General features: G+C 42.8%; 1 protein-coding gene across 6 annotated transcripts in view; it reads right to left on the reverse strand.

The window, feature by feature from the left end:
- Positions 1–13,460, reverse strand: part of MRTFB (myocardin related transcription factor B) — a 215,427-nt gene that overhangs the window by 176,684 nt on the left and 25,283 nt on the right. For 4 of the 6 annotated variants that reach the window (XM_030577429.1, XM_030577430.1, XM_030577433.1 and 1 more), the window contains exon 1: positions 5,530–5,698. The exons of the other annotated variants lie outside the window; for them this stretch is intronic. The gene's annotated coding sequence lies outside the window, so the exon portion shown is untranslated. Of the gene's footprint in view, positions 1–5,529; positions 5,699–13,460 lie in introns of those variants that run through there. 6 annotated transcript variants of the gene reach the window in all.

Consider the following 13,460-nt stretch of genomic DNA (forward strand, 5'->3'; position numbering starts at 1 on the left):
GTTTTGTGATGTGAAACTATTTTATTGAATTACAAATTTATATAGTAAAACTCATTTCAGTGCATTCAAATCTGACTCTTTGGCACCTTGAATAACATGATTCACAATATAATACTAGGATCATTTGTCATTCCAGTTACATTTAACTAAGAGATCAAGCCCAGAGGTGCTTTCCCCTGCCCTTTTTCCACAGTTACAGTATAACATGCAAGACTTCAAGTCTGACCATGCTTCGAAATCTTTCTGAATTCAAATTCTCGATCATGTGCACAATCCCTGAGCTGGAATGTTTTTACACCTGAAACATTTAAATTCCACACTACTTACTTTTTTCTTTTGTAATCAAAACATATTTAGGGGGGTTGCAGATTCCCAGTATGAAGAATAAAGATGTGTATAGAGAAAAAGCAGGGTGAGGGGAGAAGATTGGTGGTTGTGTTTTGGAACTTTTGGTATGACAACTGACATCTGGCACTTTGGCTGAGTTTTTGACACTGCTTTAAGAAGGGACAGATTTGGGTATTCAGCTTTAAATATTTTCTTTTTAGCTATCTGCCCATACCTAGGAAAAGCATTTGCAGTTGCCTAGATTTGGGAGGCTTATGGAACCAGTTCAATCTAGTAAGAACAATACAATTCTTACTGTAGAAATTTCTCAGAAGCTGGCATTTAAAGGAAGAATGTTGATGTTTGTGCTCTGGCACTTCTGTTATGACAAAGAGTGAAATGTATGACTTAAAATATCATAATACACATGTACAAATATTAATAGGAATTGTGTAGCTAAATCCTCTGGTTAGCTTTGAAAAATCTCAATCATTATCTTTAGGGTTACAGGTGTTAAATGGTGTTTCATGTTTGTTTAAATATACGCAGATCTTGCTAGTTACTATGTTTACCAGCTTTGACTTTGACACTGTAATCAGGTCTGTGTGAAAGGTCCAAATATAAAGCTATAAGTAAGGCCCCATCAATTTCATAGCTATGAAAAATGCATCACAGACCTTGAAATCTAGTCTGCCCTGTAAAATCTGCCAAGGCAGGGACGGAGGTGACCCAGCCAGGGCTTCTACCATGCACCCAGGCTCCAGCTGCTAGTCCTGGCAGGGCTAGGGAGGGATGGGATTTCCTCTTCTCCTGCAAAGGCCACTCCCGGTGCCAGGTCAGACCCATCTCTTAGAACCTCCCCCAGCTGCAGGAAGCTCTGCAACCCCGCCTCACTTCCTGCCCCATTGCTCCCCAGCCCTGGAGGAGGGGGGGAGGAGAAGGCACTGAACAGAGAACGGCTGTGGAGCTTTTACAAAGGTTCTGGCACCCTTGCCCCCAGCTCTGCCCTCCCCAGCTCCAGTCCCAGTGCTTGGGGCTAAAGGGACCTTGTGCTGGCTGGGGGAGGAGGGACCACACCACCCCTATGACCACAGGGACCCACCCAAAAAGTGGTGACTCCCCCCACATACCATGCAACCCTCACTTCTGCACTGCTCGCTACTCTCCGGCTGCTCAAATCTGAAGGCAGTGCCCCTAACAGCAGCAACGCAGAAGTACAGTGGCAATATCATGAACATCCTCAGGATAGCCTTGCGACACCCCCGCACACCCTCTTTTGGGTTGGGATCCCCATGGCTATAACACAGTGATATTTCAGATGTAAATATCTGAAACCGTGAAACTGATTATTTTTAAAAGCCTATGACTGAAATTGACCAAAATGGACCATGAACTGAGTAGGACCCTCACTATAAGATCATGCAGTTATTCTGGTTAGTAATGGATGAGTCTTGATGGTAATGTACATTTTAAAAAAATGTTTGTGAAAGTTAAAGTTTTTTAATTAATTATTATTATTGTCCCTACAACTGAAAGAAGGGATAGATGTCTGAAGGTAGAAGGCTAAGAAAAGGGCAATGAAGCCAGAAATATGTGGGCTTCAGTCATTAGAAAAAGGAGCCAGAAAAGGGGGATGAGAATAGAGGTAATATATTAAAACATAACCTCTGGAGTACAGTTTCCTCTTCCCTGCACCCAAACATTTATTTATATAATTTAAATTAGTTTTCAAAATAAAAATATACTCCCTTTCCAAATGCTACACTATTACGGTTTGTTACCATTCCACTGCACAAGAATCCACTCTTGATTTGCTGGACTGTTTTGCAAAATAAGATATTTGCTTTACTGAATGTTTAATTCAAATAAATCCTAAACATGGATTACAAATTAGAGATAGAAAAAACCCTATAATTTTATAATCTCTAAACCACCATAGGATTGCTCCTTCAAGATTATTTTCTAGTGTTCTGTCCAGTCTAATTTTAAATAGCTAATTTCTTTAACTTTCCTCAGACATAGCCCAATTCTGAAAGGTAGAGCACTTCCTGTAAGGTACTAGGCATCCTCAATTCCCACATAGTTTGTTGTAAGCTGGTGTGAGAAAAACCTGCATTGACAGTACTAAGTTCTGAACATAAGCTATATCACGTACACACATTATTTAGCAGTAACCAAGTATGTGGGATCAAGCGACTTCAAAACAGAACTAGACTGAACAACATTAAAACAGAACTTCATGAAGTGCCAAATGTTGCTGCTGAAGAGGTCATCAAAATAAGAGTTTTATTAATTCAAAAGTTGGGCATTTTTCCATCTGAAGAGGAAACCTATGTAACGTTAAGGAAGAGCCACAGCTCCCCTTACATAAAAACATAAATGAAAATAGATATTGTACTCATAGTACTGAGTAATATATTTTAACATGACTGGTTGGTATTTGTCTAAATACTTTATACATACTAATGAGAGCTGAGCAAATAATTTGTGATAATTTCAAAGTGTTTTTACTGTTTATGAAATGTCCAAGATAGTGATGAAATGTCCAAGATCCAAATGCATAGTGATTGTCTCATATTTACTTCATTATTCAACAAATTATTCTTTGGACTTTGTCTACTGTATAGCTTGCTGTTTAAGATGCATTGCTACTTGTGACTAGTCACAACAGTCACATATGCCTAATCCCAGGCATACTACAGAGTGCTACAAAAGGATTTCTCAAAATTAGGTGACTGGGCAATAAAATGGCAGATGAAATTCAATGTTGATAAATGCAAAGTAATGCACAGTGGAAAATATAATCCCAACTATATGTATAAAAGGGTGAGGTCTAAATTAGCTGATACCACTCTAGAAAGATCTTGGAGTCATTGAGGATAGTTCTCTGAACACATCCACTCAATGTGCAGCGGCAGTCAAAAAAGCAAAACAGAACGTTGGGAATCATTAAGAAAGGAATAGATAAGATAGAAAATATCATATTGCCTCTATATAAATCCATGGTACACCCACATCTTGAATACTGCGTGCAGATATGGTCGCCCCACCTCAAAAAAGATATATTGGAATTGGAAAAGGTTCAGAAAAGGGCAACAAAAATTATTAGAGGTAAGGAAACGCTGACATATGGGACTTTTCAGCTTGGGAAAAATATGACTAAGGGGGTATATGATAGAGGTCTATAAAATCATGACTGGTGTGGAGAAAGTAAATAAGGAAGTGTCATATACGCTTTCTCATAACACAAGAACTAGGGGGTCACCAAAGGAAATTAATAGTTAGCGGGATTAAAACAAACAAAAATAAGTTTTTCTTCACACAACACACAGTCAACCTGTGGAACTCTTTGCCAGAGGATGTTGTGAAGGCCAAAACTCTAACAGGGTTCAAAAAAGAACTAGATAAATTCATGGAGGATAGGTCCATCAATGGCTATTAGCTTGGGTGGGCAGCGATGATATCCCTACCCTCTGTTTGCCAGAAGATGGGAACAGGCGAGAAGGAACGGATCACTTGATTACCTGTTCTGTTCATTCCCTCTGGGGCACCTGACATTGGCCACTGTTGGAAGACAGGATACTGGACTAGATGGACCTTTGGTCTGACCCAGTAAGGCCATTTTTATGTTCTTATAATATTATTTATTGTCAATGTTTGGATGAGTAATTTGTATAGCCAGGTTTCTCAAGCACATGAAAGAAAATTAATCAAAATTGAACATAAAAGTTGCACAAACATGGAAAAGGAAAAGGTAACAAATGTATGTGTAGACATTTTTTGTAACAATTATTTATTCTTCCTTCTATGCAGAAAATCCCAAAATCTTTCACCAATTTCAAGCTGCTTTACACCCTACATACATATGTGCTGCAAATCCATTATCTATTTTACATGCAATGCTGATTAACCAAATCCCATCTCAAAACAAACCAGAAATAATTATTTCAAAAAGCCCTGTGAACAGGTAGTTATTATTAACCTTTTCATAAGTAAGTAAATGTAGAGGAAGTTATGTGACTTGGTCATCAGGACCAGATCTCCTGACTCCAAATCCCACGTTTTAAACAAGACAAATGTTTCTCTTCTATTCATACATTTTAAGGCTAAATGGGATCAATATGATGACCTAGTCTAATTTCTTGTGTAATAAAGATCATACTTTTCATCCAATGATTCCTGAATCTAGTTCAACAACTTGTGATAAAACTAGAACATAAAGGGCTTTTCTACATGGGGAAATTTCTAGGCACAACTTTTTAGTGATATCACTATACAGCTAATGCACTATGCAAACTCATTTATTCAGAGTAAGAGTGCCACATCTGAAGGCCACATAAACTAAAGCAGAAAAAAACACTTATTCCAGACACCATGGAGAGGAGGGGGGAGGGGAAGTGTTATATTTGTGTAACTATAGCACTATAGTCACACGTGTAATTATGCCACTTAATTTCCCTGTGTAGACAGGCCCTGTTTATCTGACAGAAACAAGGAACACTTTACAGGCTCCCAAAAATGATTCTTTTGTTCAAAATCTAAGCCAAAGGCACCTCACCGCTCCAGCTCACCCGGCACTGGTCAGCTTCCCAAAGGCCCAGCACCTCCAGCCCAGAACACAGTGAAATGAGTTCTATTTTCAGAGGGTTTGCTGCTGTTACACAAGAAACAGGCTCATTTTCGCACCACCATCCTGACCCTTGTCCATGGCTGGGGTGCACAGCTTGCTGCCCCCCACACCATTGGCCTCCACATGCTAGGGTGACCAGATGTCCCCATTTTATAGGGACAGTCCCGATCTTTTTTTTTTTTTAATATAGACTCCTATTGCCCCCCACCCAATTTTTCACATTTGCTGTCTGGTCACCCTACCACAGGCCTTTGTAGGGTCGCATGACCTCCCACTAGACGGGTTGGAGACTGCAGCAGCTTCAGTAGGGGCCCGGCAGCTCCCTCGCTGCCACTCACAGCCCTCTGCCTCGGCTAGTCCCAACCCTAGAGACACATTGCAGAGCTTTACCCTGACCCTTGGGCGGAGCACACCGCCCAGCGACCGATATCACCTCTTAGTAAGCGACTGGGGAGGGGAATAAATAATCCCCCCGCCCTCAGCTACCGCACAGCCGGTCACGTGATATATCCTCCCCCGCGGACCCCACACGGAAGCACCCAGTAGCAGCCGCCCGTCCGCCCCTCACTCACCCTCTCTCGCCGCCGCGGCGGACATGTCCTGTCGCGAGCTTTGCGGCCGAGACCTCTCGTTCGGATGCGGGTTGCGTGCCCAGACCGGTGGCCTCCGGGTAGAAGGGGGGGGGTGAGTGTGCGCGCGCGCTGCGGGCGCCTCGCACATGTAGGGAGCGGAGGAGAGGGAAGGGCAGGCTTCTCCATCCGGGTCCTCCTTTTCACTCTTGGCTTCCCCGCCCAGTCTCCTCAGGCGGCAGCCTGCAGCTTGCTGCAGCGAGTGTGGAGAGAGGGGGCAGGTTGGGAGCTGCGTCTCCTACTCACTGCAGCTTCTTGCCGCCGCCGCCCCTCACACTTGGCTACTAGTCGCCTCAGAGGGGCCCGATTGTTCTTTTATACTCGCCGCCGCTTCCGGAGCGCGGGTGTGTCAGACAGGGCATGGCCTTTCCATCTCCCTGCTACTGTGGGTGCAGGGGACAGCAGGGCTCCTGGGGGGTTCCACAGGGCTGGGTGAGACTGGGATGAGGAATGCAAGAGGGCTTAGACAAAACAGAGCAGTCCCCACCCTATTTTCCTTCCCCTGTTGGGTTTATACTAATCTGAAATTCAGCCTGCAAGGCCATGAATGTTGGAACTGGGAGTGCTAGTGCACCTTCTGACATGAAATGCTTTCCATCATAAGCAAGGGTTGTAGTTTGGTTCAAAGGCTTTCAGCATCCCCACTCTATAAATTGTTCCAGCACCTCTGAAAAGTGGCATATGATTCTGAATTTAGACTATACTACATGCATACACCTCTCTTAATCCTTAGCCACACATCTGGACCAAACAACTGGAGACTAGAACCAGATTAAACAATGCACAAAATACACACGGGCCAAATGTTCCTGTGCATAAGCGCACAGGTCATAATGGGGGTGAGAGGAGAGTCAAAAAGAAATGTTCACAAAACCCTAGGAAATACAAATGATGATTTCTACTCTGCTCTCACAAAAGGTTAGTGTGACCAGATGTCCTGATTTTGTAGGGACAGTCCAAATATTTGGGGCTTTTTCTTACATAGGCTATTACCCCACCCCACGCCGATTTTTCATACTTGCTGTCTGGTCACCCTACAAAATGTCAATGCACAGCGGAGACTGGTGAATTAAAAGACTGCAGCGGTGTATGCGTAATGGAAGAAACACCTACATTTGGATGATATTCAGGCTGCAAGTTTGAGTATTCCAAATGCAAATACACCTCTACATCGATATAACGCCGTCCTTGGGAGCCAAAAAAATCTTACCACGTTATAGTTGAAACCGTGTTATATTGAACTTGCTTTGATCCACCAAGTGTTCAGCCCCGTCCGGAGCACTGCTTTACCACATTATATCCAAATGTGTGTTATATCGGGTGGAGTTATATTGAGGTAGTGGTGTATAATGGTTTTCATTGCACGTGCAGAGACCAATTCTGCTTCCACCCTAGTGAAAATTGAGTATTTGAACTGAAATAAATGTTCAACTAAGGTAGAACCAATGCTCTTCTGCTTTGCACAATCTGCATCATAGATATACAAAAATCTTACCTCTTGAGTTCCAACTATTTTTCTGCAAAACCACAAATTAAAAACCTAGTTGCAGCTCTATTAAATTGCACCCTGTAGCATTTATTTGTACTATGGTAGCACCTAGAAGCCCCCAGTCATGGACCTGGAGCCAACTGTGCTAAGCAATGCTTAAAAAACAAACTGGTCCCTGCCCTACAGAGCTTATGATAGAGTTGTTTGATGCCATAGTACCACAAAATATGTACATGCATGAAAGAAAGCAAACTTTTAATCATTTTCATTTTGGTTTTAGAGTTAAAAAATAAAGTGGGTGAAGTTAATTTTTTTGTATCAAACAATAGATTTTTATTTCAAGTGCCCCTTTCATGGGAATGTGGCCTTAAATGTAGACTGAAGTGTGTAAGGACAAAATCATAAAACAAATTGAGAAACTCAGGATTATTGATTCACCAAGGCTGGTTAATTTTACAAATTACTCTAATATAAACCAAGGATTTGGCATGACAAGAGAAATGCATGTTATTGAGCAACATGGAAGGTTGTCAGTACTTCATGAGATTTTATTCAAAATTGATTTGGATCCTGTGTTTCCCTCTATTACATGCGACAGAAAGGAAAGAGAGAGAAATTAGGAAACAAAGTGCCTCCTAGTCCTGCAGAAGGTGAGGCAACAAAGACAGCATGGTATGCTCCCCACTTCGCTTAGCTACTTCCAAGCTACAGGATGTCCCTTCTGTGATTTCTCTAGCATAGCTACAACGGGATGCCATAACATTGGCATACCAAGGCAGGTTCCCAGAAGTTAGTGGATCCACAGAGCAATGTTTAGACCCACAAGGTTGCAAAAAGAGTTCCCTAAGGGTCTCCTGGCTCTGCAAATTTAATGGGATATATCCCGTAAACATCGCCTCTAAGGGGACATTAAAAAGAAACTAAGGATAGCCTTACATAGTATCCTGGATACTCTGTCCCCATTACCTATCATGTAGGTGCAGGAGGCAGCCCTTTAGTTGCATGGAACTGACAAAACAAGAGCGTTGAAATGCATTATTTTATAATTCTGATGCTAGAATAGAGGCTACCACAATTAAAAGACAATTGACAGTATTTTAGGCCTATTTTAAGTGTGTAATCATCCAGGGAACTCCAAACTATTCAGAAAAGAGAGCAGGCATAATTTAGTGAAAACCTTTAACAAATTTTTGGGCAGCCTATATGCAGAATTGATAGGTTCTGTCAAATCACGGCGATGGCCACTACTTGAACTTGGGGAGTATTAAGAGTTAAACCCTTCTTTGGACCCTTCCTGAAAACATGAATGTCCTAACCTCTTACACTTTCTAATGCCTAGCTCTAATATCAAGCATTTGAACTAGTGGTATCTGGAGTATGAGGACATGCATATTCTCTCTCTCTAAAGATGACTAAATCCTCTGTGATGTTCTCTCAGATAAAATAAATGCATAAAATCAAGTCTGCTGGAATAAAACTCTGGTCTTAGGAGCTCCCGTAATTAGACAGAAAAATCCACATTAATGAATTCTAAAATGCACAAAACGCCTATAAAGTAATAGGAAAAAAAATATGATTTGTCATTCCTTAGCTTCCAGCCACAAGCATTTGAATGTTAACAGTACTGAAGATGAAAAGTCACATGGAAATGCCAAAGAAATTAAGTTATGGCATTTCCTTTTCTGCAAACTCATTGAATAATCAGGGTATTTGCTTTATTAATATTATCTCATCTTGAATTTCATAGCCATTCTGTACTGACTAGAGATTAAAGGAGGGAGAAGGACCAATGATTTGTTTTCCTAAGAATAGGAAGGAGGGCAAAGCATCTAAATTAAGATATCTGCCAAATATCCTTATATATTTACATGCATTAAGATAACTTGTCATGGTAAGCTCTAATGGCTGGATTTGCAATTACTTTACCAGGGAAAGATCGCATAGACAAAATTCAGATTCAGAACCTATTCAGATGTTATTTCCAATTTAGGTAAGTCAGGTAACCACAGAAGTTTCAAGGAAAGAGAGACAACTACAAGGAAAAATAAAAAATATTTTCAAGAAATGGCAATGTTTTATATTCATTGTTCAAAATCAAAAATCTGAACAACAGTTTATGATCATCTACACAATTATTGCAGAAATATGGAAGAGTGTCTCTCATATTGATTTATATGAGACACGAGGCACTAAGTAAAAGAGACTATAAAAATAATCTATGGATGACCAACTTAAATTAGAGTCAGTAATCTTCCTATAGAATCTAAGAAGATCTAGGTTCAAGTTTATATTATATCTAGTAATTTGTGTACTAGGGCATGATATTTAATCTCTCCTTTAAGATACAGTATAGTTGTGACACTTTGTACCTCAAAGAAGCACCCTGGAACTCCCATATTCACCATGATGATATAATGATGATAGTTTTTTTGTCCCAAATATATCTTGTGAGGTATCATTTTAAAAGTCTTGACCTGTTGAACATTAATATCCTGTTTGATTGTTTGTGCTGTAAACATTATATGTGAGGTTATGGAGTATTGCTGTACATGTTACTGAAAAAGGTTGTGAAGTTCGGAACACCCACAGCCAGCCTTTCACGTACAACAGTGGAATAGCCAAACAGGAGTCAAGGAAAGAATCCACTATTCCAGGAACTGTACACAATGGAGACTTCTCCAAGAGAACACAAAGACAATGGAGACATTTGACCAATGGGGATTGAGTAGCCCATCTCACAGCAAAGATCTTTTCAGCAAGATGGAAGAAACTATAAAAAAAAGGAAGTAACATCACTTGGCTTCTCTCTCCCTTCAGCTCAACACCAGGAATAAACATTTGGAGGACTGACACTTTGAATGAGGGAGGGTGGTCCCAGGCCAGAAAAGAGTTCCAGCCTGTATATTCAGGATATGTGACCTGTTTGTGCCATCTATTAAATCTGCTTTATTCAAATCCTGTTTAGTTTGTAGAACTCAAACTGCAAATTTATTTTGTTTCTTAAGTAACCAACTCTGATTTCTATGCCTGCTACTTATAATCACTTAAAATCTATCTTTCTGTAGCTAAAAATCTGTTTTATATTTTACCTAAACCAGGGTGTTTTAGTTGAAATCTCAACTCATTTTACAAAGGGTAGTCTGTGTCCTCTCCATATCAAGGGAGGGGTGGACTGGGTAATGAGGCTTCTATCCAGTGCAAGACAGCACAGTTCTGGGGTGCAAGGCTGGGGAACACAGGGAAATTGGCTGGAAACTCTCTATTGTTGGCTCATGAGTCACTGAGAAAGCATTCATGCAACTCCGTTGGGTGTGTCCCTGCCTGTGGGTGTCTGTGTAAGTGCAGTACCTGCCAGACGTTTGTGGCTTGATGCAGCATTACAGAGTGAGAGGGATACCCCAGGTTGGTGAGACAGAGGGCTCAGCGGTCGCACAGTCTAGGTTGCATCCTGGGAACTCCCATCACTATAGTCTCCAGAGTATTTTAGAAAGCTGGAAGCAGAGAAACTTGCATTCCTGCAGAAAAGAGCATTTTTCGTCTAAATAAGCCAGTTTGGGGGTAGGAGTAGGGAATAATGCAATTCACTTGTGGGAGAGCCAGGAAAAAAAAGCATGCTGAAAAGATATTGCTTCCTTTATCCATATGGAAAATAGCAAGAAGGCAGCACCAGAATTTATATTCACGTGCCAGAATTGGGGTACATACTATTCCACTATATTTGCTCCTCTGTTAACTGTTATAGAGAAGGCAACAGCCTCTTCCCCTCCATAAAAGATCAAGCAGAAAACAGTCTCTTTTTGCAAAATGTCATGTCTACATGTGTGACGGGTTCGGTCACAGAGACCCCCTTGGGAGTGTCACCTGACATGCTGAGGTTACCTCTGAGCCCATTTTCCCTGCCAGACTGGGACTCCAGAACCCTACTTTGTTGAGCCAGACATGCTAGCCTGCTGCAACAGACCACGTCTTGTCCATGCCCCCAAAGCTGCACATTTTACCCAAAAACTGCTCAGCAGGTCACCTATCTCTAACATCCAGGCACTCCTTCCTAGTCTGGACCCAATCCTTTCCCCGGTACAGTCCTTGTTAGTTCCAACAGATATCTTAGGGGGAAAGCAGGGATGTTCTTATGACTGGAAGCCCCATTTGTTCTGTTCCACCCCCTGTTATGGCTTTGGCACAAGGCAGGAATTTTTTATCTCTCTGGGTCTCCACCCTTCCTTCTAAATGGAAAAGTTCTAGATTTAAGATGGATTCCAGTGTCAGATGACATGATCACATGTCCTGTGAAACCCAAGCCTTCATTCTTCCTGGGTTGGGCTAAACATACACAGAAAGGTTTGTAAGTAAACAGAGCCATTTACAACCAATTGTCCTAGTCAATGGGAGCCATCAAGATTCTTTAAACCACCATTAATGGCCTACACTTTGCATAATTACAATACGACCTCAGAATTATACTTCATATTTCTAGCATCAGATACAAGAATGTTACATACAAACAAATAGGTGAAATATATTCAGTAGATTATAACCTTTGTTATAATACCTTACAAGAGACCTTTTGCATAAAGCATATTCCAGTTACATCATATTCACACTCATAAGCATATTTCCAAAAAACATATAGATTACAACGTCACAACATGGGGCTAACAACACATGGAATTGATTAATAAAGTTATATGACAATTTTAATAAGTTAACCAGATATAAATTACATTAGAACCTCAGTTATGAACTGACTGGTCAACCACACACTTCATTTGGAACTGGAAGTACGCAATCAGGCAGTAGCAGAGACAAAACAGTTCTATTTACCCCATCTCAAAAGAAGACACATTAAAAATGGAAAAGGTACAGAGAAGGGCAACAAAGATGATTATAAAGTATGGAACATGTTCCATACGAGAAGAAATGAAAAAGACTGGGGCTGTTCAGTTTGGAAAAGATATTACTAAGGGGGGATATGATAGAGGTCTATAAAATCTTGAATAGTGTGGAGAAAGTGAATGGAGAAGTGTTATTTACCCCTTCACATTACACAAGAGCTAGGTGTCACCCAGTGAAATTAATAGGCAGCAGGTTTAAAACAAACGTGAGGAAGTACTTCTTCACACAACATACAGTCAGCCTGTGGAACTCATTGCCAGGAGATGTTGTGAAGTCCAAAACCATAACTGAGTTCAAAAAAGAATTAGATAAGTTAATGGACGATAGGTCCATCAACGGCTATTAGCCAGGATGGTCAGGGAGGCACTCCAACATTCTGGGTGTTCCTATGCCTCTGACTGCCAGACGCTGGGACTGGCCAACAGGGGACAGATCACTTGATGATTGCCCTGTTCTGTTCATTTGCTTTAAAGCATCTGGCATTGGCCACTGTTGGAAGCTAGGATATTTGTCTAGATTAGTGGTTTTCAAACTTTTTTGGGGGGGATCCAGTTGAAGAAAATTGTTGATTCCCATGACCCAACAGAGCTAGGGATGGGGGGTTTAGGAGGGGCTCAGGGCTGGGGCAGAGGGTTGGGGTACGGGGGTGAGGACTGTGAGGTGGGTCTGGGAATGGGGGGTTCAGGATGTGGGAGGGGGCTCTGGACTGAAGCAGGGGGTTGGGGTGCGAGGGGGGTCAGGGCTCTGGGTGTAGGGTCTGGGGTGGGGCCAGGGATGAGGGGTTTGAGGTGTAGGTGGGCTCTGGGTTTGTGGGGGCTCAGGGCTGGGGGTTGGGGTGTCAGGGCTCTGGACTGGCTTTTAGGGGTTTGGGATGTAGGAGGAGCTCTCGGTCTGGGGGGTGAGGGGTTGGGGGGTGAGGGCTGTGGGGTAGGTCCAGGAATGAGGGGTTCAGGGTGTGGGCTGGGGCTCTGGGCTGGGGATGTAGGCTCTAGGGTGGGGTGGGGGATGTGGGGTTTGGGGTGCAGGAGGGACTCTGGGTTGGGAGGGCTCAGGGCAGGGGCAGGGGGTTGGAGTGTGGTAAGGAGGTCAGAGGGCTGGGCTGGGGGTGCAGACTCTGGGTTGGGGCCAAGGCTGAGGAGTTTGGGGTGCAGGAATGGTTCCGGGTTTGGGGGGGCTCAGGGCTGGAGCAGGGGATTGAGGCATGGGGTTGGGGTGCAAACTTACCTCTGGTGGCTCCCGGTCAACAGCACAGCCAGGTGCAGAGGCAGGCTTCCCGCCCTCTCCTGGCACCACAGACTGTGCTGCGTCCCAGAATTGGCCAGCAGAAGGTCCGGCTCCTAGGTGGAGGTGTGCCAGCGGCTCTGCGCAGCTCTTGCCCGCAGGCACTGCCCCTCACTGCTCCCATTGGCTGGGAACCAACCAATGGAAGTGCTGAGCCAGTGATTGGGGTGGGGGCAGTGCGCAGAGCCGTGTGGCCCCCCTGCCTAGAAGC

This window comes from Gopherus evgoodei, chromosome 10 (assembly GCF_007399415.2).
Source record: "Gopherus evgoodei ecotype Sinaloan lineage chromosome 10, rGopEvg1_v1.p, whole genome shotgun sequence".
NCBI lineage: Eukaryota > Metazoa > Chordata > Testudines > Testudinidae > Gopherus > Gopherus evgoodei.